At 44.1% G+C, this 5,516-nt stretch overlaps 1 non-coding gene across 1 annotated transcript; it reads left to right on the top strand.

Annotated features, from left to right (window-relative positions):
• Window positions 1-4,655: 4,655 nt before the first annotated feature.
• LOC132652620 (small nucleolar RNA SNORA17) lies at window positions 4,656-4,786 on the top strand. The gene has a single exon (XR_009590214.1). It is a non-coding gene; the product is annotated as a small nucleolar RNA SNORA17 (small nucleolar RNA).
• The last annotated feature ends 730 nt before the right edge of the window (window positions 4,787-5,516 follow it).

Genomic DNA, 5,516 nt, shown 5'->3' with positions numbered 1-5,516 from the left:
TGAAACACTTCTTATCCAAGCAATTTGGAAGAGAAAAACCCATGATTTAGAACAGGATTTTTGTTTTAAAATGAACTTTTGCTTCTCAGAGTGGGATTTGGACACTTGCAAGACAACACAGGCACTGATTTCTCAGGGTGACTCCACTGCTGTGTTTTCTCAGTTCAGAAGACCATGGGCGCTTACTGGGCCGTTATCTGACCCAGCTGCTGAGGTTCTATAATTTCTCTCATCCCTAAGATCCCAGAATCAATAAATACACCAGCATTCTCTCATCAAGCCCTTGCTTGATCCCCACAGAAGAACAAAGACTTGTTCTAAGCCAAGACGGTGGTGTCTGTCTTTCTAATAGTCAATGCAGTTGCATCTTTGTCAGAGTGTGTGTTTGTAGATGCAAAGAAGCTGTAAACCCCATGAAGGTATGTGCAGTGTCCGGCTCTACTCACCATTCTATGCCATCATCTTGTATAGCGTTTACGCAACAGCTGTCAGCCCACAAGCATTCTCAACAAGTGAAGGCAAGAGTCATTTCGAATGTTGAAGGGGAGCTGCTGCTTCAGTAAGGAACAGCAATGGAGTATACTACAGTTGCAGCCCTGTAACTGTGATGAAAAGAAGAATACTCAAGGAATTGCACATATTTGGTGAAACTGTCTGGGTAGATAATTGTTTTGTGATTAATTAATTATTATAAATAATTATAAAGATTAATTATTAGCTTGCGAGGTGGAGCTAACAATTGGCATGAAGGCCTTGAGGAGGACACGGGTGGAGAAAGACATTTAAGAGGAAACCCCTAAATTTGTAAGTGAGACAGAGGGCTTCTCATCACTGATGAAACCAGCAAGAGAACTGTATATTAAGAATGATTTCATAAAGACGTAGGAGGAAGAGGTCAAGGAATGCTGGGCGAATTGACAAATGGCACTTTATTATAACAAAAGCTTTTGTTCAGCAAAATACAGTGCAGAAGATAAAATGGGAAATCTCTTCACAGTACAATTGATGAAGGACTCCTAGCCAGAGCATGCAAGTGGCATCTACAAACCCATCAGAAAAATTCAGAAAGCACAATTGAAAAATGACAAGACTCAGCCAGGCAGTTCCGATTCATATCCTTGGAATGGACAATGCTAAAAAAGCTGACAGTGCCAGCTGTTAACAAGAGTGTGAAACAGCTGCCGTTCTCAAACACTTTGCATGTTGAGGGGTTTACCAGAGCTTATCAATCTACCATGCTTCAGCAATTCTACTCCACGGTACACAGACAATTTTGTAAAAAATGTGAAATAATTAACTTGTTCAATCAGCTTCACCTGAACGTTGCTCGAACTAGCCCAAACCTGAACGCGTATGGTAAGTTGCACAATGAAACAGTATTTGGCTTTGAAAAAAACAAACAAACAAAAAACAACTTCTACAGTATGGAAGATTTTCATGATCTAGAGCAAAGAACCTGACAAGAGAAATCTACCCACAGTTTCACTTATACAAAGTTAAGAAATAGATGCAGACGACTTTTGTATAATCATTCAGGATTGTTAGCTCTGTGCAGGTAGTGATCAGAAAAAATGGCAAATATCCACTGTTTCTTGTTTTTAAATCTGGGAGGTGTTTGCACAAGAATGAATGTTCACTTCATGCAAGCATTGTTCTGCGTGGTTGTGATTCTATAACTTTATTTGGACTTGCAGTTTATTAAAAATTATATTTAAAAGTAATGAGCTGGAATCCACCAAGTGAAATTAAATCTAGACTTTTAGGGCTAGTGAGTTAGCTCGGTGGCTAAAGTGCTTTTTGTCAAGTGTGAGGATGAGAGTTCAGATCCCCAGAACCCACATAAATGCTAGGTGGGAGTGGCTGTCAGACTGTAGGTGCATCATTAGAAGACAGAGACCAAAGGGCTGGAGAGATGGCTCAGTGCTTAAGAGCGCTGTCTGCTCTTCCACAGGACCCGGGTCCAATTCCCAGCATCTGCATGGCAACTCACCACTGTCTGTAATGCCAATTCCAAGGGATCTGATACCTTCCCCCTAATGCACATAAAATAAAATTTAAATAAATTATTTAAAAAAAAAGAGCCAGTTGGCGATTGAGACTAGCCATGTCATGTCAGCAAGCCCTGGGTTTGACTGAGAGGCAGCACCTCAGTGAATAAGATGAAGACTGAGGATGACTTCTCACATCAACCCTGGTCCTCCTCACGCAAACTCAAAGACATGTACACACGCATACATGTGAGCTTCCCTACACATTCGTACACATGCAGACACACCACACACATGAAAATAGAATAAACTCATCTTTTAGGGCCATGATACTATTATCTTGACACCCTCTAGAATCAACACAGAGAGACAGGCTTCTGGGTATGGTTGTAGAGCATTATTTTGAATACGTTCTCTGAGGTAGGAAGACCTTCCCACTGTGGACAGCACTATGCCTTGGTGCAAGGATCATGAAATATATAACTGGAGAAAGCAGCCTGGGGATCTACCGGAAACTGTTTACTTCCGGGCGTGGATCTGGTAGGACCAGCCTCCTCAAGCTCCCACTGCCTTGGTTCTTCCACCATGATAGATAACAGCCTTGACCTGTCCCTTTCCAACATAAGCTGATTTCATCGCGGTATTTTATCACAGCACAGGAAAGAAAGTTAAGACCTTGGAACATCAGCTCTGTGTAATTAGAGCCTGTTGTGGTTTGTTTGTTTGTTTGTTTGTTTGTTTGTTTTTGCTAGGCTGCTTGACACAAAAGCAACCAGCTTTTGTTATATTGAGACATATTCTTAACTATAGATGTCTTGGGTCAAGAGTCAGAAAGTTGGCATCAAATTGTTGAAATATGGAGGAGCAATAATATTTGAATTGGCCTCTGACAGCAGAGAGAGCCTCTGCGCTGGGCACTTGCTCAACCTGCGACCTGAGTTCATTGTATTTTGCTGTCTGTCCTCAAGTCCTCCACCCTCTTACTGCCTTTTTGCTCTGTGTTTCCTGCTCACCTCTTTCTGCATGTTGGCATTTTCTTCATGGTGTGCATATCTGTCCATGTGGGAGAGTGCAGGCCAGGGGTATGATGTCTTCAGTTGCTATCTACCCGGTTGTTGTTTTGAGACAGCACCTCTCACTGTTTTAGAACTCACTGAGTGGGCTAGGCTGGTTGGCCAGTGACCCCTGGATTCTCCTATCTCCACCTCCCCAGAGCTATGAAAACAACTGTGCACTGCTAGGCCTGGCTTTCTTGTTTGTTTTAAATCATGAGATCTGGATGTATCACACCTTTGTCCTCATGCTTGCACAGCACACACTTTGCTGACTGAGCCATGTCTATGTCCTCCACCATCCCACCACAACTTTGTCTTCAGTGACAGTCAGAAAGTGCGGGCCGGCCAGGAAAATTCCATTGTTTATCAAGCATAAAAACAGGACTGGGGTTATGGCTGACCTAGCAGATGCAAAGGCCTGAGTTCAATACCCAGTGCCAAAGAATAAACAGAAACCAAACTAAACCAAATGTCAGAGCCAGGAATGCTTACAAAGTCATCACAGAGAAGTGGCTATTCTGACAATCCTGAAATACAGGATTCTTATTTAGTAGTACCAATTGCTGACTTCATACATTTGGAAACCTTGTTAAATGCCCTTTGCACTTACGCAGGGACTTATTAGTTGGAGTGCAAAGCACTTAAGTTGTGTGTGTGTGTGTGTGTGTGTGTGTGTGTGTGTGTGTGTTACACATGTAGGGACAGGGTGCTTACTGTTGTGTATACACGTAGATGCCAGAGGCTGACATAAAGTATCTTTTTCTACTGTGTCATACCTTATTTTTGGAGACAAGTTTTCTCACTGAACCTGGAAATCATTATTTTGCCAAGACTGGGAATCCTCCTGTCTCTGTTCCAGAATGCTGGGCTTGTAACCAGCCACAGACTCACCCAATTTTTATGCTGGTACTAGGGATCTGAATTTGGGTCCTCAACCTTATACAACAGAAAGTTTAGCAACTGAGCCGTCCCCACTCCCTGTAGTTAAGTATTTTATAAGACAACAAACACGAACCAAATGTTTAACATTACAGACAAAATGATCGGCAGGAACCAAAGTCTGAGACAGTATAGCAGTTTACACACAAGAAAGTTTCCAGCTTTCCATGAGTGCATTCTTGCCAAGGAAGGGCCTGGGCCTTCACCAGAAGAGAAAAAGGGCCCTTTGGAGTTGGAGCCCCTCTACAAAGAGAAGAGTTGATTTTGTCAAAGGTTTATATAGACAGTATAGCTCATAGCCTTACAGAGTGCCTAAGCCTTATAGCCATAGGCCTCTCTGAAAGAGGGCCATGTACAGAAGAGCAGTACTCATCATCTGCCAAAGAGGTGTGGATCCAAGGGGCCACTGTTTGCCATCCGGCACCTCTTCTGAAGAGCTTGTGCATGAGTGAAGCCAGGCAGATTCCCACAGCAGCTTATTTTTATAATACAAATTCTGAGAAACGTTTTGCACCTCCCCTTTACCTCTCACTAACAAAGGTTTTAATGTGTAGCTAGTGTGAATAAAGCTGTGTCTCTGGTCATCAGAGCTTTCAGTACTCAGAAGCAGCAGAGATGTGAAGTTCCCAAGGAAAGACAAACTACTCTAAAATTTTTTTTTAAATGACTGGGTACTGCAACTAGAAGCTTTGCAGGTGTGGCTGCTGTGTCACTAGTGTGTTAGTAGGTGGCAAAGAGGAGAGAGGCCATGTCCACACTCAATGTTCTGACCTATAACATCTGAGAGTTTAGTAGCCTAGCATTGCCTGAAAAGAAGCAAGCCTGAGACGACCACCTTTTGGACACCAGACTGGCCAGGGGGTGGGAATGGGTGGGGTGCAGACCATGCCTGAAATGAACCCTGCCCAGCTCCATAATTTATGTGTGGGGCATAGAGCTCCTGAAGCCACTCCTGAGATGACCCCAGATACTCAGAGATTCTGGGCACTACTAAGAAGAGCAAGGAAGTGGTGAAGAATGGAAGAGAAAGAGAAATGGAAGAATGTGGGCACAAAGAAGAGAGACAGAACTGGACATTCGAAGGTAGTAAAGAACAGCCTGATCTGCGTACTCAGTAATGCCACCTGGGACCATGGTGGAGTCCTGGTCTGTGCTGCAACTAAGGGACACATATGGGTCTGTGGCCCTGAAGCAGCAGGGGTCTGTTACCACCAAAGGCCAGGTGGATGTCCCTGATCTTGGCTGCCACCCAGGGGGCATGGTGCCTTTCTGAAAGATGTCTAGAACTGGCCCCACCCCTCACCTGAGCATCTTGGGGGAGACAGCCCTGGAGAGCTGACCCTACCACTAGCCAACTGCAATACTCAGGAGAACATCCCTGTACATTGTGGGAGTTGTGAGTGAGCCAGTCACCGAGGATTAGAGTATGGGAGACCTGGTTCTACCACTGTCTCCCTTGTGGTAGTATGGTTGAAAGAGAAATACCCCCCTCCCCACTTGCACTGCACCACCTGAGGAAGGCCGGAGAGTTGGC

Source organism: Meriones unguiculatus, chromosome 2 (genome assembly GCF_030254825.1).
Source record: "Meriones unguiculatus strain TT.TT164.6M chromosome 2, Bangor_MerUng_6.1, whole genome shotgun sequence".
In the NCBI taxonomy this organism is placed as follows: Eukaryota; Metazoa; Chordata; class Mammalia; order Rodentia; family Muridae; genus Meriones; species Meriones unguiculatus.
This window is presented reverse-complemented; position numbering and strand designations above follow the sequence as displayed.